This window comes from Leopardus geoffroyi, chromosome D3 (assembly GCF_018350155.1).
Source record: "Leopardus geoffroyi isolate Oge1 chromosome D3, O.geoffroyi_Oge1_pat1.0, whole genome shotgun sequence".
In the NCBI taxonomy this organism is placed as follows: domain Eukaryota; kingdom Metazoa; phylum Chordata; class Mammalia; order Carnivora; family Felidae; genus Leopardus; species Leopardus geoffroyi.
Genome location: NC_059339.1, coordinates 77,182,005 through 77,207,563, shown reverse-complemented (window position 1 = coordinate 77,207,563; position 25,559 = coordinate 77,182,005). Strand labels below are relative to the sequence as shown.

Genomic DNA, 25,559 nt, shown 5'->3' with positions numbered 1-25,559 from the left:
TGTTTTCCACCATTTGCCACTGAATTAATAATGAATCAGCTCGCCCGAGAGTGACAGAAAACCCCAAATAACAGTTGCTTAACCAGATAGACAAATTGAAGAAGTAAGCAATCTGCTTCAAGAAGTCTTCAGGGACCAGTCCTTATGGTCCAACATGGCGGCATCAGAATTCCCAACACCAGGACGCAAGAGGAATGATGAAGAAGAGACAAGAGAAGCGGTGGTGAGCTACAGAGTCTTCACAGCCATCCATCCCATTGGCCAGAAGTTAGCCACGTGGCCACACGTGACTGCCAGGGAGGTCAGCAAATGTAATCATTATGCTGAGTGACAGTGTCCTTGGATAAAAGTTTTACCACTAGGAAAGATGAGAAAAACACGTATTACCAGAAACTAAGAGTCTCTGCCTTATAATATGCTTCTCAGATTCTCTGGACTTGGGCAGTTACACAACCCAATCAACAGGAAGCTTTGGAAAAGTCGAGAGATAGACAGTGGTGTCCCCTTATCCACAGGGGATATGTTCCAAGACCCCCAGTGGATTCCTGAACTGCTGGTAGCATCCAACCCTATGCATTCTATGTTTTTTTTCTTGGACATACACACCTATGATAAGGTTTAATTTATAAATTAGGCACAGTTGGGGCGCCTGGGTGGCTCAGTCGGTTAAGCGGCCGACTTCGGCTCAGGTCATGATCTCGCGGTCCGTGAGTTCGAGCCCCGCGTCGGGCTCTGTGCTGACTGCTCAGAGCCCGGAGCCTGCTTCAGATTCCGTGTCTCTCTCTCTCTCTGCCCCTCCCCCGTTCATGCTCTGTCTCTCTCTGTCTCAAAAATAAATAAACGTTAATAAATAAATAAATAAATTAGGCACAGTAAGAGATTAATAACACAGACAATGATCAAGGAGCACGTGGGTGGCTCAGTTGCTTAAGCATCTGACTCTACTGTCTCACGGGGGTTTGAGCCCCGTGTCCCACTCTGCGCTGACCGCACGGAGCCTGCTTGGGATTCTCCGTCTCTCCTTCTCTCTCTGCCCCTTCCCTGTTCTCGCTCTGTCTCTCTCAGAGTAGATAGACTCTTAAAAAAAGTGACCCAAAATGATTGATCGGCTACCGCTCGAGGCCTAGATGGCTGTTGGTGGTGGGTTGTCCTTAGGTTTCAATTTCGTCAACTTGAGCCATTTACAGGCTTGGATTTTGGTTTGCTTACGCGGGTCACCCTGGCATTAAGAGCCACCTGGGTCTGATGGCCTCCTTGTTTAATTCATTTCACAGCTATTGTTATTCGTATTACTATCAGCAACAGTTTGTTTATACAGTGATACAGAAGTCAAGAAAAATGGGTCATTTATTTATTCAGCACCTACCCCGTGGTAGCCACCGTCCCGGGCCCCAGAAATATCTAAGGAACTGAACAGGTTCCTGCCGGCCTGGGGTTCACGTTCCAGCAGGGGACATGGGCGAGAAACACACGGATGGACGAAATGCAAGGAGGATACAGGAAAATGGTCAGGAAAACAGTTCCTACTGTCTCATTGTGTGACAGATAACTGTGCTAAGGGTTTTCCATGCATTTTCCTATTTAATCCTAAGGACAACTCTAGGAGGTAGATTATTATTAGCCCCATTTTACAGCAAAGGCACTGAGACTCAGAGAAATGATGGTGCCAGTAAATGGCAGAAACAAGCCTGATTTCCTAGCGGCTAGGTTTTGCTGCCTGCCTTTATTGCGGTGGTGGTGGTGGTTGTTTGCTATCATTTTAAAAATACAGCCTCCAGCGGAGGGGAGTAGAATCGTATAAATCAAGGAATCTTTAAAATCCGCTCTTTGTAGTAATTTATTGCGCTCATGCTCTTAAAGAATATTCCTGAAAGCACGCTTTATCTAAATTACGTCTCTTCCTGGGAAAACGACTTCATCGGCTTCTGTGTCCCCGAAGTCAAAGGCTCTGAGTCAGGCTGTGCTAATGGCTGCTTGAACCAGAGGTCTGTTTAATTTATTTTTCTCCTGACCTGAGGTTCTTGGGCGGAGAACTTGAGAAATCTCAGATCTCGCACGTTGGGAACTTCTCTGCTAGGAGCTGGGAAACACAAGGAAGCACAGCTGACCACTGAGATTTTGGGCGAATGCACCCAGAGACCTTCATAAGGCTACAAACGTGCACATCTTCACTCCAGCAAAACAGTCCCCATTGAATGTCCTTAGGCACAGTACGGACCACTGGCTAAAATAGCGTCATCGCGTCATCTTTTTTTTTTTTTTTTTTTAATTTATTTAAGCAATCCGTATGCCAAACATGGGGCTCGAACTCATGACCCTGAGATCAAAAGTCACATGCTCTTCTGAGCCAGCCTGACGCCCCTGAAATATCATCATGGTGGACAAGGCCATGTCATGTCTACATGGAACACAGCGCACCTGCTCTCAGTGAGCAAAGTACAAATTTGTAGCTCAACGAAGTCATGAAGCACGACAGGACATTTACATTTAAGCCCCTGATGAAAAGTTGAAACTGTTAATGCTACCGTGTCAAGAATACGATATATTAATTACCTGCGACTGCGTAAGAAACGACTCCAAGGCATAGTAGCTTCAAACAAACCAAAGCAAACCAAAAGTTATCTATCATTACTCTTGGTTTCCGTGGGTTAGGAATTCAGACAGGGCACGCAGCAGGGATAATCGGCCTCTGCTCCCGTGTCTCAGCTGGAAGACTGGAAAGCCTGTGGGTCGAAATCATCTGTCTGTTCATTCTCATGTCTGAGGCCTCACGCCCATGAGGATGGCTGTTGGTGGGTGGCGGTGAGGGGGAAAGGATGTTGGTCAGAACATCCACACTTGGTCTCTGTATGTAGCTTGGGCTTCCTCGCAAAATGGTGGTTGGGTTCCAAGGACAAGCATCTCGGACCGCCCAGATACAAGGTGTTGGGGGAAACTTTGCTTCCTCTGGTAGAAGGAGAGACAGTCCCATTGTAGGAAGAGCATATGAGATGGGATAAATATGCAGGTGTGGCTATCTCTGGAAAATATAATCTGCCATAGATGCAAATACTTACTGAGTAAATCTCTGAGTGCTAAATACGTGGTCTCAAAGTTATAATCCAACTGACGAAAGAAGACACAGAATCATAGAACTCTCTGGCTTAATGACACCTAAGATCCACTAGCTCTGTGCTTCTCAGCTGTTTGTATATCACCAGTGGGATCAGAGGTGCTCTGTGTAGCTCACAGACTTTCTTGACGATTAGTGAGCATTTGTATCTCTTGGATCCCCGTGTGCCACACACCGGTGAGGCGTGTCCTCTGCTGACACCGCCCGCTATGGGTCACCCGCCCGTGGCTCTTTAGTCTGCTTTTGGAGAAGTCCTGTGCTGTGGCTGTCCAGACTTAGTTTTAAGCTCCAGCTCAGCTCCTCACCAGTTGTGCGATCTTGGACAAGTTAGCTAATCTCTCCAAACTTCTGTCTCTTCTTATAAAACGGAGTGATTGACCTGGCCAAGAAAATGGATTCAAAATCTTTGATAGAAGGTAAAAGGATGACTGCACATCCTTTCAATAGCATAGGGGAGCAGTGTCCAGCCCAAGGTCCTCCCAAATTATATTTAATTCTTTAGGAGATGTACCGTCGTTTGTGGTGCTATTTGCTAATAACGAATGCCCAAGTTCTCCGAAGCTACACGTTAACTTGTAGATTTCCAAGACGAGGGAGGATAACTCCAGAGGTTATAGCTTTCTTGGCCCGTAGGCCACTAACCAGTTTAGTCTGTAGCTTTGAACATTTATTTTAGGATGTCTTTCCTGACAGACTACACAGACATCTGTTCATCGAATTCTCCTTTGAACCAGCTTTACCATCCTCCTAGCACCCTCGTGAATTCGCTACATAAATAATTGACACGTGCTCGTTCTATATTTGTCTGAGAGTCGGGTTTTTAGCTTTTTGAAAATTATACTCTGATAGCCCCAAGTCCTACGCGCCATGGAAAAGAAAGTAATTAGCGTCCTAGCTGTTCACTGGAGGAAGAGATCTGAGGAGAGCCAAAAGGACTTTATAGCAAAGACTTTTTATAGAAAGACTTTTGAGAAGATCTTGCTGCATGTGAATTGTTTCAGGACGGGGAGGGCACTTGAGGGCCGGGAGGTCCTCTGGGCAGCAGGGCCAACAAGTGGCGAAGGAACAAAGCAGAAAGAGGGGTAATAAATATCATTTTGAAGTAACCTCACGAAAGACTATCGATAACCTCACCATTTCACCCACTGTAAATTATTCAGATGAAAACCAGCAGTCGTTATGTATTTCAATTGTATTCGGTCTGCTTTCGCATTTTTCTTCTCTTGTTTTTTCACCATAGAGGAAGCAGCAGTACGGTTGTTTCAGTTCATAGTTAAGTCTTGCTCTGTCTGCACAAGCCTGCGTGGGTGGCCTTTCCTGGGGTTAGTTTAGAAAGGAAACGAAATAGTGCTCTCGGTCATAAAGTTTTAATTCCCGCCCCCCCCCTCCGGGTTCTGCAGAGCAATCCAGTATGAATAGCCTGTGTGGGTGCAGGGGGGTTCGGATTATTAGCTGGACTTGTAACGCATACAAAAAAGAAGTCACTTTCTGCCTTTGACGTCTTTCTTTAAAACTCATGAATTTTTTATTCTGTAAATTAAAGAATGATCAAGTACAACGCTTGGAAGCAGCCAAGGCAACCCCTCGCAGAAAGAACGCCACGGAAAAGGGAGCCCTGTTTGGAAATACAGACTTTAATTTCACGTCCTTTATACACTCCTTATTCATGCTGCTGGCATCTCGGCTTTCAGACACTGCTTCGTTCTTCGTACTGCAGTGAACGATATAGGACGTTACCTTTTGCTGTTTCACCCCTTTTTAAGCGCACGATTAGTGGCGTTAAGCACACACGTGGCATTCGCATCCTTGTGCAAACTGTCACCGCCGTCCGTCTGCAGAACTTTTTTTAAGAAAAAAAAATGTTTTATTTATTTTTGAGTGTGAGAGCGTGTGCTGGGGAGAGACAAAGAGGAGAACAGAAGATCTGAAGCGGGTTCTGCGCGGACAGCAGCAAACCCGATGTGGGGCTTGAACTCACAAAGTGTGCGATCATGGCCCGAGCCCATGTCGGGCGCTCAACCGACTGAGACACCCAGGTGCCCCCAGAGCCCTCTTTATCTTGCACAGCTGACACTCTCCACCTGTTAAACCATGCCCCCCACCGTTCTCTCCTCCCACCCCCAGCCCCTGGCAACCACCCTTCTACCTGCTGTCTCTATAAATCTGACCATTTTAGGGGCGCCTGGGTGGCTCAGTCGGTTGAGCGAATGACTTCGGCCCAGGCTGTGATCTCGCGGTCTGTGGGTTCGAGCCCCGCTTCGGGCTCAGTGCTGACAGCTCAGAGCCTGGAGCCCGCTTTGGGTTCTGTGTCTCCCTCTCCCTCTCTGCCCCTCCCCAGCTCACGCTCTGACTCTCTCTCTGTCAAAAATAAATACACATTAAAAAAAATTTATAAAAAAAAATTTTTAAAAATCCGACCGTTTTAGGGACTTCATGTAAGTGGAATTATACAATATCTGTCCTTTAGTAAGTGGCTTATCTCACAAAGCTGCAGCGTCTGTCAGAATTTCCCTCCTGTTTAAGGTTGAGTAATATTCCACTGTGTGTGTGTGCCACATTTTGTTTATCCTTCCATCTGTCCGTGGGCCCTTGAGTTGTTTCCACCTTTCAGCTGCTGCGAATAATGCTGCTGTGAGCACGGGCGTGCAACTATCTGCACCCTGCTTTTTACGTGCCCACTTTTAAAAAATGATCCGCGTGGCCCAGGAGATTGAGGCGTGTTCAGTACGCCCTCCGTCTCGCAAGGGACTTCTGGCACTGCTTTGTCCAGTCCGAATCCTCATCAGACTCCTAAGCATTTTCAGGAAGAGCAAAGTCCTAAGCTGTGATAGCATTTCAGTATTGAATCGCTATTTCCCCCAGATCCAATATCCGTGGGCATAAGTGGCTGGGGGCTCGGGGGTTATTTCCCAACTTCCCACACCCTCCCTGGTGTGAGCCCCAGCTGCCCCTGACCGCAGGAGGTGGGCCGATGATGAAGCCAAACCAACCAGATTATGTTTCTAGAAGTCTGAAAAAAAATCACGTGATGGCAAGATCTCCAATAGAAACTCCTTATGAGCCTTTGGCACGGTGTTCAGATCGGTCCTGGCTCCTGCTTTCAACTCTGCGAGCAGTTCAGTGTCACTGAAACAACCCCCCCCCCCCTTTTGGCCTTCAGTTCATGAGTCAATTTCTAGTGCTTTCTATCAAACAACCTCGACTGATAAACTATTCAAAGACTAATGATGCTTGAATTTCTTCAGGAAATAGAGGAATACCATAAAACTCAATCTGACATGGACATGACCTGTTTTATTACGGCCCATTTCTTTCAGCATTGTCTTGACAGCTATTTTAAAAACATGTCATAGCCAGAGAAAAATCTTTCTCTGTTTCCCCCTGTATCTATCTGCACATCTCTTTCTTGGTGTTTGTCTCTGGCTCTCTCTGTGTCTGTCTGTCTGTCTGTCTCTCAAAGGAGGAGGAGAAAGGAGGAGAGATGAATGTTACAGGCGAGAATCTTCAACCATCTAAAAATGTGGAGACTTTCGGGACGCCTGGGTGGCTCAGTCGTTTAAGCATCCAACTTCAGCTCAGGTCGTGATCGCTCGGTTCGTGAGTTCAAGCCCCATGACGGGCTCTGTGTTGACGGCTCGGAGCCTGGAGCCTGCTTTGGATTCTGTGTCTCCCTCTCTCTCTGTTCCTCCCCTGCTCAGGCTCTGTCTCTCTCTCTCAAAAATAAATCAAGATTAAAAAAAAATAATAAAAAGAAAAACGTGGAAGCTTCCCAAAGGGCTCCCGTTCTTTGCTCCTAGGAACACAAGCCTTTGCACAAGGGTGTTTCTGTTTCAGGGCTTCATTTACTGTCTTCTGTCATCTCCTCAAAGAGGAGATCCACTGGGGCTGGAGACTGATTCCCATCAGAGAGAGAATAATTGTGTCTGCATTTTCCATGATTTGCTTTTGTGTTTTTTTTTTTTTAATTTTTTTTTTCAACGTTTATTTATTTTTGGGACAGAGAGAGACAGAGCATGAACGGGGGAGGGGCAGAGAGAGAGGGAGACACAGAATCGGAAACAGGCTCCAGGCTCTGAGCCATCAGCCCAGAGCCCAACGCGGGGCTCGAACTCACGGACCGCGAGATCGTGACCTGGCTGAAGTCGGACGCTTAACCGACTGCGCCACCCAGGCACCCCTTGTGTTTTTTTTTTAAATGCGAGAATTCCTCTAGAGTCAGAATTTCTTCAAGTGCTCTAAAAACCTTCCCTTGTTTGAGCCGTAGCTCTCTGTGAGCCCTTTCTTCTAAAGAGCCGTTTCACAAAGCATTTTAAAATGTGGTGTTGGCCTCTTTTTTCCCGAGCCACATCAAAGAGCACATATTGTTTCCTTTCTGAGAACAAAACTCTTTAATGGCAAGAAAGAACAAGAAACCGAGCCGCCAACCATCCCTATCAGGAAAGGCACTGGTAACCCTAACTACGGAAAAGATCTGCACCCCCAATCTGTACTCACTTTTTGAAATTTCAGCCTGAGTATAGTAGTTACGCCCTGGTGTATATGGCTCTAAAATGCAATCACACTTTTCCACTTTAAAAACTCTTTGTGAACCTGGTTTAATCATTAATCCTCACAGGGCAGCTAGCTAGTGATACCTACCAAATATTTAGGATGAAGTATTCAGTAAAATCATGCACAGCAAAATCACAAATATGTAGCAAAACTGTGAATATCCTTGTGTTTTGACTCAGCAGTGTCACTTGTAGGGCTTTATCCTGCACATATAAGGTATATGTCATTTGCAATATATGTGATATATATGCATCTGCACAAAATGATAGGTGTAAAATGTTATTCGTTACAGCACTGTTGTAAGAGCAAAATATTGGAAACAACCTGATACTCATAAATGCCCTCGTATTCCAGCTATCCAGTGGAATGCCCTTTAAAGAAAAAGCATTCAAGGGGCCCCTGGGTGGCTCAGTCGGTTAAGCGTCCGACTCTTGGCTTCGGCTCAGGTCACGATCTCAGGGTTCATGAGTTCTCACAGTTTGTGAGTTCGAGCCCCTCATCGGGCTCTGTGCTGACAGTGTTGAGCCTGCTTGGAATTCTCTCTCTCCTTCTCTCTCTCTGCCCCTACCTCCACTCACTCTCTGTCTCTCTCCCAAAGTAAATAAACAAACTTAAAAAATAAAATAGGGGCGCCTGGGTGGTTCAGTCAGTTAAGTGTCCGACTTTAGCTCAGGTCATGATCTCATGGTGTGTGGGTTCCAGGCCCGTGTCAGGCTCTGGGCTGACAGCTCAGAGCCTGGAGCCTGCTTCGGATTCTGTGTCTCCCTCTCTCTCTGCCCCTCCCCTGCTCATGCTGTCTCTCTCAAAAACAAATAAATATTTAGAACATTGTAAATATAAAAAAATTAAAAAGGGAATTCCTACAGACTAGTGTGGAAAGATCTAGAAGACATATTGTTAGACAAAAAAGTCTGCTGCAGAATAAAGTGTATGCAGTCCTTCTTGACTCGGGATGCACACCTGGGGAGTTTTTAAAAATACTGATGGCTTGGTCCCTCCCCTAGAGATTCTGATTTAAAGGTTTCTGAAAAGCTTCCCCAAATGATTTTTCCTCCTACATGATTTTAATGTACAGCCAAGGTTGAGAAAAGCTGGGATGTGGTGTGCTTCCGTTTGCTTAAAAAAGAAGAAAGTATGGATTTCCCTTTATAAGCTAAGATGATCTGTAGCAGGAAACCCAAGAGAATAGTCAATGTTTATATTGAGGATGGGAACCGGATAGAACTTTTCATTTGTATCCCTTTCAACCATTTGAATTTTACATCTTGTGAACACATTACCTATTTAAAAACATATAAATGAAATCAAACTTTAGAAATACTCTTCATTGGGGCACCGGGGTGGCTCGGTCGGTTAAGCGTCCAACTTCAGCTCAGGTCATGATCCCGCAGTTCATGAGTTCGAGCCCCACGTCGGGCTCTGTGCTGACAGCTCAGAGCCTGGAGCCTGCTTTGGATTCTGCATCTCTCTCTCTCTCTCTCTCTCTCTCTCTCTCTCTCTCTCTGTCCCCCTCTCTCTGCCCCTCCCCTGCTCACGCTCTCTTTCTCTCTGTCTCTCAAAAATGAATACACTTAAAAAAAATACTCCTCATAAAAACTACTTTGGAAAGAACAGGTGGGAACACTGAGCAAAATGATCTCCTCTTCTCCTTTTTCTTACACCCAAGGGCCAATGTTGTTTAAGAGGAAGATGTACTAAGGAGGCAACTGTGAAAAGGATCAAAACATTAGTTTTCAGGCTGGCCCATCCTTTCTGCTTAGCCCAGAAATGGAGCTGTCATTCTGCCTGTGGGGGAGGTAAGAAAGGCAAGAGTTCATATCAACTGTTGAAAGTAAAATATGTGTCCATCTGTCGTACATCCATCTATCCATCCATCCATCCATCCATCGACCCACCTATCCATCCATCCATCCATCCATCCATCCACCTATCCATCCATCCATCCATCCATCCATCTATCCATCCATCCATCCACCTATCCATCCATCCATCCATCCATCCATCCATCCACCTATCCATCCATCCATCCATCCACCTATCCATCCATCCATCCATCCATCCATTCATCCATCCATCCACCTATCCATCCATCCATCCATCCATCCATACATACATCTATCCATCCATCCATCCATCCACCTATCCATCCATCCATCCATCCATCCATCCATCCATCCATCCATCCACCTATCCATCCAACCATCCATCCATCCATCCATCCACCTATCCATCCATCCATCCATCCATCCATCCATCCACCTATCCATCCATCCATCTATCCACTTCTTCAGTAATATGTTGAGCACTTATCGTGTGGCAGGCACAGTGCCCCTGCTCTTAAGGAGTTTAGTCAGGCTGGGGAAAAAGAAATTTTAACCAAGAAGAATAGTAATAATCCAAAGTGATGCTGTCTACAGTAGAGATACAGGCAGAATATTTTGCTTTTGAAACACTTGGGATCCCCTGCACCTTGTGAAGACGGAAAAGTGGAAAAACTCATGGGAAGGGAATTTCAAGTTTACTGACACCACGTCTTTTCCTACCTGGGACAGGTACAAAGGGGCTTGGTACATGTGAGAAGGGGCATGGGTGTTCCTTCTGCCTCAAAATGTCTTTCCAACTCATTAATTAGACTTTCACACGCTGACAGGATCTCTAGGTTCATAAACATGAATTTGATTAAGTTTGGTTAATCAGTGGTTCCGATACAATTTCCTCTTATCTATTTTTTCAGGTAATCTAAATTTAGATGCTTAATCTGTATTGTATTCTCAATAATTCATTTCAATTTAATAAACAGTTCCTGAATGCCTCCCTATTCAAGACGTCGGGATACAAAGCTAAGACACTGTCTTATAGCGGGAGAATCAGGCCGTTCACCGGGATCTGGTGTGTCGCATATGACCTTGTACATGTCTACGTGCCTGCTCTGCCCACAGCCTCCTTCTGAGCAAGCAGCCAATTCTTAATGCGAAGACTGCCCAAGACAGGAATAAATACATTGGGGATCCTGAGGAGGGAGTGATCAATTCAGGGCTGGGAGAGAGCCTGGGGACAGGCTGGTATGGAGCCAACCAAGGTGGTATTTGAATTTGGACTTGGGTGAGAATGAGAAAGAATGAGAAGCTTTTGGGAGAATTTGGGGCTATGCCAGTCCCTGGAGTATCGGGTTATGAAAAGAACCATGAATATCACATAAAGGGGGTGTGGGGGATGTACATGCAATGAGCTGGGAGAATAGGTTGGGGTCAGATGGCGAGGTGAATTTGGACTTGTTCCACTGCAGTGAGGGCTCACCAATGCTTGGGAGTCATGGGACTTGGGTTTGAGGCCACGGTGCCTGCATGACAACGGTTGGTACAGGGCTGGTGAGGAAGCCCCACCTGCTTTGTAAGGAGCCTGTTAATTCTTTTATGTTTTGTTTTTGTTTTTAATATTTATTTTTGAGAGAGAGAGAGACAGAGCACAAGAGGGGGAGGGACAGAGAGACAGGGAGACACAGAATCCGAAGCAGACCTCAGGCTCTGAGCTGTCGTCACAGAGCCCGACGCGGGGCTCGAACCCATGAACCGTGAGATCACGACCCGAGCCAAAGTCAGACGCTTAACCGACTGAGCCACCCAGGCGCCCCTAGGAGCCTGTAAATTCTTAACACCGCACCCCACTGGAGCACGCTTGCCTCGCTGCTTTCTCCACTCACTGTAGATTTAGAACATAAAACAACAGATGTGAAAGGAAATGCTGACCTTGCTAGATGCAGGCAACTAGGGAGGAGACAGAGGAAGACCGGCCACCGGGCAAAGAAGTGGACAGCCAGGCGGTGTGAGTGCCTTTGGTAACACATCGAACCGACTTTCAGAACCGCCTGTATTTCAGCCCAGCCGACCATGCTGACCCCCGGGAGATGTTTAGGTCATGATCGCTATGCTCTGTTTAACAGAGCAGGAGCACGCATCACGTTTGAGAAAATCTCCCTTGTGAACAAATATTTCCAAGCTTTGACACGTAAAGGGATAGAGAAAAAAAAAATTAAAAACTTTTTTCTTGTGGTAGAATGAACGTACTAGGGGCGCCTGGGTGGCGCAGTCGGTTAAGCGTCCGACTTCAGCCAGGTCACGATCTCGCGGTCCGTGAGTTCGAGCCCCGCGTCGGGCTCTGGGCTGATGGCTCAGAGCCTGGAGCCTGTTTCCGATTCTGTGTCTCCCTCTCTCTCTGCCCCTCCCCGTTCATGCTCTGTCTCTCTCTGTCCCAAAAATAAATAAACGTTGAAAAAAAAAAAATTAAAAAAAAAAGAATGAACGTACCATTTACCATTTTCACCATTCCAAGTGTATATAGTTCAGCGGCCTTAGGTACGTTCGCGATGGTGCGTGACCATCGCCGCTATATTTCCAGAACCCTTTGGTCGTCCCAAACAGGAAGTCTGCACCTTTCCGTTTTCGTCTCTCGTCAGCGTCTGGCATCCAGCATTCCACGTTCTGTCTCTATGAATCTATTTTATGTAAATGGAATCTAATGTATTTGTCCTTTTGTGACTGGCTGGTTTCGCTTAGCACAATGTCGTGGAGGTTCACTCAGGTGTCCGAGTTGCCTTCCTTGTGGAGGCTGAATGATGATAGACACCCCATTTGTCCATTTGTCCATCCGTGGTCACTTGGGTTGCTTTTACCTGTTGGGTCTTGTGAATAATGCTGCTATAAACAAATATCTCTCTGCGTCTCTACTTTCAATGTTTGCGGGTGCGTCCCCAGAAGCGGGATTGCTGGCTATGTGATTATGCTGTTTTTAGGGGGTTTTTGGAATTTTTTTAACGTTTATTTGTTATTGAGAGACAGAGAGAGACAGAGTATGAGCAGGGGAGGGGCAGAAAGAGGGGGAGACACAGAATCCGAAGCAGGCCCCAGGCTCTGAGCTGTCAGCACAGAGCCCCATGCGGGGCTCGAACTCACTGTGAGATCGTGACCTGAGCCTAACCGACTGAGCCACCCGGGTGCGCGCCCCGATATTTTTAGTTTTTAGAAACCGCCATACCCTCTAAAAATAATTCTTTTTTTCTTTACTCAACTTCTCCCCATCCTTTAAGGTCCTAGTCAAACTTTACCTATTCCAGGAAGTCCTCAATTTCTCCTGCCCTCTTTTGCATATTGTGGGCCACACGATTTGGCAGCTCATTAATTTGTCCCCTGTGGTCCCCTGGTCTCGCTCTCCCTGTGGTCGTTGTTTAGCCCAGATTGGATTGTAAATTCCCCATGTGCAGATCATGTCTCGCCCAGGATCGTTCTCATTCCTCATTGCAGGTAACCCAGAGAAGAGGGGTATGGCAGATACTCTGGAAAAATCAGTGACTGATTGTTTGGAGTACCTTTAGACGGACGCACAGTGCCATAAATCTCCATCCTCGGGTTTTGGGGGATTTGGTAAACAGCAAAGCTAGTTTGGAATAGAACCCAGAAGGAATCCCCACAGAAGGTGGGGGTATAAATGGCAGGGGGTGAGACCAAAAGCTCGGGGTTGGGTTGGCATTGGCATTGAGGATTAATGAAACAAAAATGAGTTAAGCTTGCCCTTCTTGCCTACTGGAGTGGCTCGTGGCCTTGGACAAATTATTTAACTTCTCTGAGTCTTAGTTGCCCCTCACCAAAATGAGATTGATATAGTGTCACTTTACAAGCTCTTGATGAAGCTGACCTAGACAATGTCCGGAGTCAGAAAATACTGGTCACCTACCCCCCCTTCTTCACAGATTCTTCTGGATTGAAGTAGTGATTACAGGTCTTGGCCTTCCTTCTCTTTCTTTCTCACTTTGTGGGTGTTTGGTGGAGAGCGTTGCTGGTGTTTTAAAAACGTAGATGGTGCTACTATTCAGGGGCGACGGGGCCAAAAGATGAGGAGACCACTGGCATTAAAGAGACAGTCACTTGCAAATTCCCCAGAAACAGGAGGGACGCTGCACCACCAGGACCGGGCAGGAGGCGTGAAGGGCAAGGCGAAAGCATGGAGGAGAGCCTTTACTGGGGTTTTTCTGGAAGGAATGAGCCAGGCGGTGTACGCAGTGTGGACAGGTTTAGGATTGGCGAGTTTGAGCGCTTCCACGGGCTCTGGAGCACAGAGGCTGTCGCCAGCGGTTTGGTGCCCGGGCCCTGGGACACTTGGGCGGAGGAGTTTCGTCTTCTGGAGCACAAGTGCCATACAGAGGGGTGCTTTGGAATCCAGACTCTGGTTTGGTTAGTTTGCATGTGAAAGGAGTGCTCCCTGGAGGGTAGTTTGCTCTCCTTCAGGATTGGCTAGACCCAGGAGGACAGTCTCTCCCTGGTGAGCAAGTCCCCGGATGCTAGAACATCAAGAATATGGAAAATGAGAACGTATACTGTAATGCAGTTGGTGAGTGGGGGGGGGGGGGGGGGGGGGGGGACACACACTGGCTCTCAAATACAAAAGGCGTGATTCCTATGCTCCCGGGACCTTTGGCCCAAACCTGCCTTTATGGCCAAGGAACCACTTAATCTATGGGGCTGTGAATAATAGTCATTAGGAAAATAGCCTCTCTTTGCCCCAATTCCCCAAGGATTCTGACTTTCCTAGGCCCTATCAACTGTCTCCTCTCTGCTTTCCTTGCCCAGAAAGGTTTTAACTAAAGATAAATATCTCTGAGAGGTTAAGAAAATGACCTCGACGGAAAGAAAGTGAAAGCCTCCCTGGAAAATTCAAGGCAGGATGCTGGTCTTTCAAAGAGGAAACTTCAAAAACAACAACAACAACAACAACAAAAAAAAAAAAAAAAAAAAAGCAAAAAAACCCAAGAACGCTAATAAATATCATAATAAAACTTATTTCCAAATGAGAATTGCCACTCAGCTGTAAAATGTCGCTGACGCTTAATCTTGAAACAAGACTTTGGAAAAATAAACCTCACTCCAAATTAGAACGCCTGCAAATGTAGTCATTTCTACCTAAGAGGCTTTGTGTCCAAACATGTCATTCGAGAGCCTAGGCAGACAAAGGAGAATGCCCTTGGAAACAAGACTGCCATTCAGCCGGGCAGCCCCCGGGCATTGGATTTCCTCCCTGGGCTCAATAACATTTTCAGCCACATTAGGCACCAGCTTCAAACCTGGTGGGAAGCAAATTTAAAGTGTCTCTTTTAGTGAAAAACAATGAGAATGCTGTATTTCACAAAAGAAAGGAATCCTATCGCTCTTGGAATGGCAGACCTGGCGTCTTAACGATTACATTTGACAGTAGCCTGTACTCCTAGATGTTGAATTTGAATTTATAGACGCCTTTGGGCTGCCAGAGCTATCCCTAAGGGGAATGTTCCAGAGACTCCCCTGAGCACGAGTTCGTCAGTAGCCCAGGAGCAGATGCTTATCTATTCATCTTTGTATTCCCAGGGACGGAGCGATGAAAAAAATGAATGATCCGATAACCGAACAGCAGCCCCACGGTACCGATAGAAGATTAGAAAAGCATCTGCCAATTCATTCATTCACTCACTCATTTCTTCCGTGAACACACAGCTCCCGCCAGGTGCCTGGGATAGAGCAAGCGAGGCCTGTGGTGAGAAAAAGAGAGGCATCTGGGGGGGGGGGGGGGGAGTGGGAGATGCCCTCACCTTCAAATGGAGGGGGAGGAAAGACTTTGCACAGGTGCAGAAGAGAGGAGAAGGGATGGAACCTTGGTGCAGGATAGAAAACATGACACGGGGAAAAAAGGTATCAGGTCGGGATGCATGGAGACCTCTGCTCAGAAACACACAAGCCAAAAAACCTAGGAAAAATTTTACTATTAAGCAGGGGCCCCATTCCAAGTCAGGTCCAAGCGCATACCCAAGGGTATGTGGCTGGGGAGGAGAAATGGACATTTAAAAATTAAAAAAAAAATTTTTTTTTCAAGTGACCTTCATGCCCAATGTGGTGCTTGAACTCACAACCTTGAGATGAAGAGTCATGGGCTCTACTGACTGAGCCAGCCAGGCGGCTCTGAGATGGGCATCCTTTAAAGCTGAAAGACCATTGACCAGCCTGTCTCAATTTTTTTTTTTTTTTTATAAATTTTTTTTTTCAACGTTTATTTATTTTTTGGGGACAGAGAGAGACAGAGCATGAACGGGGGAGGGGCAGAGAGAGAGGGAGACACAGAATCGGAAACAGGCTCCAGGCTCTGAGCCATCAGCCCAGAGCCTGACGCGGGGCTCGAACTCACGGACCGCGAGATCGTGACCTGGCTGAAGTCGGACGCTTAACCGACTGCGCCACCCAGGCGCCCCCAGCCTGTCTCAATTTAAGAGAGAAAAATGTCCGAGTGTGTCTGATGGGTGTGTGGGTAAGGTAAACTCTGGATCTGTAGAAGTGATCATCTGTGGTCTGGGACATATTCAGCTCCTGTCACTGTGTATGTGAGATGCCCAAACTAGGATCATGGTGCCCAGCTAGGTCCACAGCCATCAGCAGGTCAGGAGGCCACGTCAGGGTTTGTCCCGCCAAGGTGGGGAGGGGGGATGGTGGCCAGAGTTGCACAGGTGAGATCCTTCTACCTCCTCCTTGCCTGTATGTGTTCTGAGACCCTTGTGGTAAGAAGAATTGTAAAAGTCCCCCCCACCACCACTTCCTGTCCTTACTCCAGGGTCTAGGAATAAGACAAGATTCCATGCCCTGATTATGGGGGGGGGGGGGGTGGGGGTGGGAGGGGATGGGAAGGGATTTTGCAGGTGTCATTAAGGTTACTAATCAGTTGATTTAGAGTTAATCAAAAGGGAGACAATCTGGATGGGCCGAGCCCCTTAAAAGCAGAGAGTTTTACCTGGCTGATAGCAAAAGGGGAAGTCAGAGAAACAGAAACCATAAGAAGGGTTTGATGAACCTTTGCAAGCTGGAAGATGGAGGGGATCGTGTGCAAGGACCAGAGTAGAGTCTAGGCACTCAGAGTGACCCCCAACGGACAGCCAGCAAGGTAATGGGAACTTTAGCTTTCTGGCTGCACGGAGCTGAATGTTGCCAACAACCTCAACGAACTTGGAAATCTTTCCTTCCTCAGAGCCCAGCCCAGCCCAACCCACATCTTGTTTTCAGCCTTGTGAGACCTAGAGCAGAGAACTCAGCTAAGCCTAAACTACCGAATTGAGTTAATAAATAAGGCGTGGTTTTAATTGGCTACATCTGTAACACTTGTTACCCAAGATTCACTACGGAGATGGTCCGAGAAGAGGGCGGTGTGTGAGGGCAGTGATGCTACATAGAGTCAGGAATGAGCTGGGCGGCTCCAGCTGTAACAAACCCCACCGCCTAGATGATCCTGGGGCCCCCAGGCGCTCTCTGGAGGGACAGGTATGCACAGCCGCCTCGCTTTTTGACATCCGAATCAATAGAAAAGGAATCAAGAAGTGAAAATTTCCTTAAGGAGAAGAGATGCGGCTATCATGCCCCCTTGCTGCTGAAAGTTAATGGGCTGTCCCCTCCAGTGTTTATCATAGGTGCTACTCGTAGACTCTGTTTTGCTGTAAAAAATGCGGCTACTGCCCAGTTATCCGAAATTCTGTTTCTTTCCCACAGTAATTAACAAAAAGGCAGCGCGTTAAAAATCAAAGGCATGTTTGGGAACCCAGGGGAGATGAAACTTCCAGCCAGCTGAGGCAGGCTCTCTCTTGGGAACAGAAGAATTCCTCTTTTTTTTTTCTTTTTGTCTCTGCAGACTCTTCCCCAGCACCCTTGGTGGATGGGGATGTCAGCGAGGGGGAAATACACCGACTGCAGACTTCTGCCTTCTCTGAAGGGCGAGAGGTGGGGAGGGCAGAGATGGGTGGGGGTTGGGCAGTGGCACGTGGGGAGAGGGAAGGGGACTTCGCGATTAAGTGTGGCCCTGAGAGGTCCCCAGAAGCATCACTTTCCAAGGGAGTCATTTGCGTCCTTCCAGTCAGCTTCTCCAAAGACCTCGATAAAAAGCGGGCAAAGACACCTACTGGCTTCTGCCGGGTAATTTGCCGCGTTAACACTTTGCTTTTACCATGACGGTGCATATCTCCTTCAGAGTCGCAGGACATTCGCCCTCTTCCTTCCCAATCTAAGAGATCACGGTAAAGGACCGGAGACCTTGGACCACAAAGAAATAATCCAGTGACGGAAAATATTTGCAACCGCACAAACCAACGTCTTGGCATTCGCTTGAGTATCCACCTTGAGTAACCGCTCTGGTCTGAATGGTTGTGTCCCCCACCCCAGATTTATATGTTGAAATCCTAACCCCCAAGGTGATGGTATTAGGAGGTAGGGCCTTTGGGAGTGATTAGGTCACGAGGGCGGAACCCTCAGGAATGGGATTGGCGGTCTTCCAAAGAAGGGCCTGAGTTTCCTTGCCTCTCCTACTACACGAGGACACACAGAGAGATGACTGTCTGTGACCAAAGGGGCTCTCACCAGACATCGAGTTGGCCAGTGCTTTGACCTTAGGGTTCCCGGCCTCCAAAACTGTGAGAAATGAATTTCTGCCGATCACAAGCCACCCTTGGGGTATTTTGCTATGGTAGCCCCAAAGCCCAAGAGACTAGCCGACTCTAATAGCCCAAATAATAGACCCAAAAGACAAGTGCCACAGAAGCTATCTGGGGATTTGGACACAGGCGGGAAATTCAGACAGACCTGGTGTTGATTCAGTCATGGGGGGGGGAGGGGGTACGACTATCTCCTTACAGGAGCCCTTGCCTTCCCTTGAAAGTATCCTGTGGGTACTTTGTGCAGGATGTATATTATACTCAGCCCTTGTTTGCTGCCCTGACTCTCTGTTGTTGCCTGCAGGCAAGTTTCCTCGTCGCGGTCTGCCATGACTTGTCCCTGACCACCTGTTTGGTTTCATATTTGGAATTCTTCCCTACGTACTGCCTCCTGTAAGCCACTCCGGACTGTTTTCTGCCTCCTAGACACCCTGTACCTGCACTTCTGTCTAGAAGCTTCTGGGCACCTCCTCCTCCTTCTTCCAGGCAAATTCCTGCTTATCCTCCAAGTGTCAGTGCGAACCCTAGCACCATTAAACTTTCCATGATCCTCTCAAACACGCTGGGGCTGGTTTCTCCACGCTCTCACCAACTTTTGATGGCCGTGTTGGGTCGTAATTGCCGGTTTGCCTGAAAGTCTCTCCCTCAGACTCAACTACCCGAGGGGGAGAGCCCATTTTGTTTGTTTTCGTATTTGTATCGCTAACGTTATTATCCTTCTCTGGGAAACAAGCGTGGAGTGACTGCAGGGCTTAGGGACTGTGACGCAGGTGACATTTGTAACTAGCCCATCCACCCTAGGTGTTCACGGAATATTGGAAAGCAAGGGATCCTGCTGAGAAAAACGCAGAAGGCTTCGGAGCAAAGTCACCCCCGAAATGCTAACATACCTGCGGGGGAGCATTTATTTGCGGCCGAAATAAAACAGTAAGACTTTGGAAAGTCCTTGTGAGACACTCAGCTATTGAGAATTTTGACTCGATGATCTGTTAGGGACGAAAAGAGGCCGTAGAGACCAGTTGCCTCTCGGCGCTGGTAATCACTCGCCTGCGGTCCCATTGAGTTCAAGTGCTGCCCCCTTCAGGCAGGGCAAGCAGTTACATGGTTGGGGCTTCTTTCCCCGCATCGGCAAGCGAACCATCACGACCCAGAATGCAAGGACCGTTTGCTTGCTAAGTCACAGCTCCCGTGCTCATCGATGACAAGCAAATGAATAATGTGATGGGGTGCCACTTTTTTTTTTGGTTTAACTCAACAGTGGAAAGAATAGGAGATCAGAAGACTCCAAATCAGAACCAGAAGACCCCGAAATTCCTGCCTGGCTCTGCCACTCTCTAAGCGTGACCTTGAGCTCTTAGTTTCTCGGTGGTGTCATCCTCAAAATGGGGGTATGAGAATGACAGCGGTAATGGCCTCACAGGGCCATAGAGACTGTCAGGTGAGATACATTAGATATTTGCTAAAAGAGAATCGTCTTAAATGGTAAAATAATGACTTTCATAGCTATGAAATAGACGTGCGTCAAAGATTCCATTTAACTCATCCACTGTCAGTGTGGACGTCAGTAAGATGTTGAAACCGATTCAGATGGGGATTTGACTCACAGAGATGTTTGTTCTCCACAGCACACGATTCCTCCGCGCTGCCGTGAATGGGATTCCGCGCATCCCTACAGACGGGAAAATTGTCGTGTCAGTTTTCCACAACTTAACTTCTTTCCCTATGGATTTGTCACATAGCTTAGGCAGTCAGAAAGAATCCAAGGTGCACATCCCCACAGTCTGATAATTCCTGGAAGGTCCACTGGAAAGCCCTCAGCACTCTATTACAAGGACACCAGGATTCTCTTCAGCAGATTTGCTCTGACACCCAGTAGCTGGGTATTCCTACCCCTGGATAAGCCTGTCTTGTCCTCTTCCTCCTTGACCATCACTTCATGCCTTGATCCTACCCCTCCCACCCGACCCTCTCCACTTGACCAGATCCCAACCCATTTTCACCATCGTCCTTCCTCCTTAAGGAACCTTCCTTCTCCTTTCTTTAATTTTCCTTTCTTCTGTGTTGTCTTTTTCGGTGTTATTTTTTTCTTAATTAAAAAAATTGTTTTTTCAACGTTTATTCATTTTTGACACAGATAGAGCACGAACGGGGGGGGGGGGGTGTGGGCAGAGAGAGAGGGAGACAGAATCCGAGGCAGGCTCCAGGCTCTGAGCTGTCAGCACAGGGCTCGAACCCACGAATTATGAGGTCCTGACCTGAGCCGAAGTTGGATGCTTAACTGACTGAGCCATCCAGGCGCCCCTCTTTCTTGGTTTTAAATCTTTATTTATTTTTGAGAGGGGGGGGGAGAGAGAGAGAGAGAGAGAATCCCAGGACTCCATCCCCCAACTGTGAGATCCTGACCTGAGGTGAAATCAAGAGTTGGATGCTCAACTGACTGAGGAACCCAGGCACTCCTCTTCTGTATTTTCAATGATTCCCCTCCTTCTTCTCCATCCCTCCTGCCCCATGGCTTAGAAACATTTTAAATACCTCTTAATTTATAGTTGTAGTGTTTTTTGTTTTTGTATGTTTTTATGTAATCTCTACATCCAACATGGGGCTCGAACTCACAACCCTGAGGTCAAAAGTCAGACGAAATCCCTCTTAATTTAAAAACAAACAAAAATACGACATCGTTCACCTATATTTATGCAGTAACGCCGTGTTAACAAAAGAACACTTGACATTTTGATGGCTTACAGTACAAATCAACCAACTTTTTCCTTAAAGGGCCAGATAGTAAACAGACTGTGGACCACATACGGTTTCTGTTCCTAAGCACTTTGTTGTTCTTTACAACTCCTAAAAAATGTAAAAGTCAGTCTTAGCTTGTGGAGCAAACGAAAACAGACTGGGGGCCAATTTGTGGATTCCTGGCTTAGAGAAACAAGGCTTTATTTGTCATTCACATCTCTGAGGCAGAAAATAATACCTGCCCCTCTCCCCACTGACTTTGGGAGCCATATGCTTGTTTGGCTGGTGGAATGTTACAAGTGTGGCATCGGGAGAACATGCCTGGGCACCTGCTGGTCCAAGAAAAATGAAAGATGTGTGGATCAGACCTGGACCCAGACCCCAGCCTGGAACCATGGCCGGCTGGGCCCAGCTTCGATCCGCCAAAGCTCAGCCAACCCGTGTGCTGTGCAGTGTGGATGGTTGACTACTTAAGCGTGAACTGCCTAAGCAAGGGAGCTGGTAATGGGCATTGTCTGTGTTTTGCTGATGAAAACCCAAAACCCTAGGCTCGTGTTCTTCCACATGTGATCGGAGACCACCTGCATGCAAGGTGCGATCAGAATCACCGGGTGTAATTGCTAAGTGTCAGCTTGGGGCCTCACTTAGAGGGATGAATTTGAAATATCTGGGAGGGAAGACTAGAATACTGTGCTTTATTTCTCAATTCCCCGGGGAGTTTGGGAAGCCTGTCTCAGACTTTCTACGAGAGTTCTTTAGGGAAGGTTGGCCATAGCAACATTTGTTTTTTTAATTTTTTTACATGTTTATTTATTTTTGAGAGAGAGAGAGAGAGCATGAGTTGGGGAGGAGCAGAGAGAGAGGGAGACACAGAATCCGAAGCAGGCTCCAGGCTCTGAGCTGTGAGCACGGAGCCCGACCCAGGGCTCGAACCTGCCAACTGTGAGATCATGACCTGAGCCGAAGTCAGACGCTTAACCGACCGAGCCACCCAGGCGCCCCGTAATAGCAACTTTTGTTGGGTACCTGTTGCCATGCACCGGGCCCTCTGCATATACACATGACCTTATTCCTTAAACCCTGGAACGACCCCTCTGTGAGGTAGGTTTGACTCTCCCCATGTTACAGTGGAGGAAACTAAGACTAGAGAGGGTCAGTAACGTAGCTACGATCACGTGTCTATCAGGGAGGAGGGTCAGGCTCACCGAGATGCTTCCGTGCTCCATGCGGCCCGCCGGCATAATTACTTCGGTTGGTTTACAGGTTCAGTTTTACTTGACTTTGGCACTTATGCAAATCAGCGTGTGCCGTCAGCCCTTGAGGTCAAAAAAAAAAAAAGGGAAGTGAGGCCAAGAGAAGACCACATCAAGGGAAGGAGGGGAGGATGATACCGAGAGGCTCGGTCTGTGGGCTCTTGTTGGTCAAGGGCAAGGGGAGGAGCCAGCTCCGTTTGGGCTGATAGGCTCTTTCTGGCTCCTGAGGTCGGAGAGAAAGGAGGCGGAGAGGGGGAAAGGGGGCAAGGAAAGCAGGCGGGGCCGTGGGGTTGAGTGGTCACACCTGGAATGCTTCACCAGCCAGAGCCAGAACCCTTTGGGCAAAGCAAACATCCGCCTGGGTGGACCACGTTCCCTGACAATGGCCTGGAGGAGGGTGCTTCCAATGCTGTCCGTCAGGCCGCCTCTCCAGATTCGGGCTCAGTAGGTCTGACTGACACGTAGGGACCTTCCTGTTCAGCGAGCTTCCCGAGTCTGACGCTGGTTCCTTCCAACCACAATTTGAAAAAACACTGAACTAAAGAAATGACTCATGAACATTCGGTTTTCTCGTCCATACACGGGTGGTGTAATTCTAAAATGCAGAAAAATAGAAGGAAAAAAAAAATCACTCGAAGTCCCACCCGTCAGGGGTACGACTACCAACATTTTGACGTGTCATCTTTGACTTTGCTCCCGTGTGTATCTCCTACATAGTTGGGGCCATACAGTAGCTATAGTACGCTGTAGCTTGTATTTGGCCCTTAACAATATCTCTTATACACTCTTCCATACCAACAGATATAAATTTACGTCCTGGTTATGGTAGAGTTTCAGGTATCAGTGGAGACACTTGTTTTGGGGGGGATGGTCTGGCGTCTTTTACCTCTTTTCAGCTTGTGTGATGTAGCAAACACCCACTACCCTTGGGTAAAGCCAGCATTGGGGTTCATTTTCTGAACCTCAGTGCCCTGCGTTTAGCTACACTTTACAAAGAACCCTGCCTGGCCCGGGGAAGTGGGGACCGAGGGGTTGGTTCTGGGCGGAGGAGCAACCTTTACTGGCTTTTGGGCAAGTGTTCTGGGACTTTAGGAAGCAGTCAGGGGAATTTTCAGCCTCTGACGCTAATCCTGAGTGTTTCCGGCTCTGAAGGCACCATCAATCTGTGAGATGTGCGGCTTTGGGTTCCGCGGCATGTCCGTCCCGAGTGCCACCCCACCCCCACCCACGGCAGCCCCACCGGGATTGGGTTCGGGAGGATTCAGGGATGGAAACAGTGGGCCAAGTGAAACCGGAGCAGGCCGCCTTTGAACTGCAGAGATGGCCTCCCCCAGGGCCTCTCTCCTCCCCCAGGGCCTCTCTCTCCCCAGGGCCCCCACAACAATGCAAAGTTCAAATCTATGGTTACTCGGAAGCACATTTGGGAACAATCAGGGGGCCCCTGACCTCTGACATGTGACCCCAGGCCTGCCCTCCCTGTCACCGAGACCTGGCTTGAGGCCTTGGAACCAAGGGGAAAAAAATGTGTTGCAGAGGCCCTTTTTTTGAGAAGAAGTGAACTTAAAAATACTTAAAATGAACTTGTTTCTGTAGTGAAGTTACAAAAAAAAAAAAGTAATAGGAATAATTGGCTTCAGTCTGAGAGATAAACAAACAACAAAGCAAATCCTTTAACCTCCTGTTTGAGGCTGTAAAGAGGCTGCATTTGTATTTTCCTGGTGCTTTTATGACCTAGGGGCCCGGCCCCTGGACTGGGCCAGCACAAAGCCGGGCTAATCACAGAGCAGTTTCGGAAATGAGGGTCTAGAATGGAATTTCCTCCACACGCCCTCCAGTCTGCAGCCTCCTCCCTGAACTTCCCCCTGTGGAAGGTTCTGGGCCGAGCTCTGCACTGGGCTGGAGAACAAAGGGACTGTTTCTCTGAATTTTCCCTGGAGCCTAGGGAGTCTGGTGTTGTACAAAAATTCAGTAAAAACGGCTCTTAGGTTCCCTTCTCAGCGCTGGGGCTGTCAGAAGAAAATAAATCAAGTGTTGCACGACTACGACACTTAACTCCGCGGACATCTCTGGTGGGCGGAATGCAAAAATGTATCTTGTAGCCGGGAGCCTGGCCCTCAAAGGGCTTACTGTGTAGCTGGAATGTCCTCACTAACCGGAACCCAGGGGAAAAGTCAACTCACAATTCCAGACAGCAAATCCAAGTGATTGTTAGACAGACAGACGCAAGGTACAGGCCTTCAGGGTTCGGTAATCGTGAAGACAAGCCCCGTGATCTCACTCCCACGTGGAATTTAAGACACAAAACAAATGAGCGCAGGAAGAGAAAAAAGAGAGAGAGAGACGACCCAAAAAACAGACTCTTAACTCTAGAGAACAAACAGCTGGTCACCAGAGGGCGGGTGGGGGCGGGGAATGGGTGAAACAGGTGAAAGTGATCGAGAGTGCACCTGTCGTGATGAGCCCTGAGTGAGACACGGAATTGCTGGACGGCTATATTATACACCTGAAACTAATACAACCTATGGTAAGAACACTGGAATTAAAATAAGAGTTGAGGAATTGTTTAATATCTGTTGGGTGTCTCTACTAGACGAGACGGGATCGCAAAGACCGGACGGTGGTATCTCGTCTCAAGAGACGGCTTCCACGGCTTCTTGCCTCCCCAGTAGGCACGCACCTCACCCTCCTGGAGAGGAGGCGTCTATGCCTTCACCACCGTGGGTCTGGGCTGGCCCGTGACTGCTTTAACAGATACGTATGATGGAGGCTACGCCGTGCTAGTAAGTTCCATGCCTACCGTTTAAGAAGACTGCCAATTTCCGCCTCTCTCTTAGAACCCAGTTGACAAGAAACCACATGGAAAGTCCAAGAGGAGGATCATTTGGGCTCCGGGACTATAGCCCCGGTCGGGTTTCTGCCAATAACACCACCTGGCCAGCCCCATGAGGGAGCCATCTTGGAAACACATCCTCCAGCCTTATGGACCCACCTCAGCTGACGCTCCCTGATGCAGCTGGGGGCTGTCCTGCCGGCCTCTGTCCCGGCGGCGAAACTGAACACATCAATGACCGTTGTCGCATTCATTCATCTGCTTTGTTCTCACCACAGTCCTCTAGAGAAGATATCGTTAGTATTATCCCCACTTTGTAGATGAGGGGCCGAGATTAAAGAGGTTGTGCAAATTACCCAAAATGGCCCAGCTGGCAAGAGGAGAAGTTGTGAGAATATAGGATGCATCCGGGGATTGGTGCATATACCACTTCGACAGGAGGCAGGGATATCAAGTAAGAAGTTGTTTCATATTTAAAAAACAAGGTGGGGGGCGCCTGGGTGGCTCAGTCGGTTGAGCGTCCGGCTTCGGCTCGGGTCATGATCTCACAGTCTGTGAGTTCGAGCCCCGCGTCGGGCTCTGTGCTGACAGCTC

General features: G+C 47.9%; 1 long non-coding RNA gene across 1 annotated transcript; it reads right to left on the bottom strand.

Moving 5' to 3' along the window:
- Positions 1–4,552: 4,552 nt before the first annotated feature.
- LOC123587814 lies at positions 4,553–23,676 on the bottom strand. Its single transcript, XR_006707538.1, has 5 exons — positions 22,440–23,676; positions 22,088–22,198; positions 19,751–19,815; positions 7,751–7,866; positions 4,553–4,823 (listed from the first exon to the last, which is right to left on the bottom strand). It is a non-coding gene; the product is annotated as an uncharacterized LOC123587814 (long non-coding RNA).
- Positions 23,677–25,559: the final 1,883 nt, after the last annotated feature.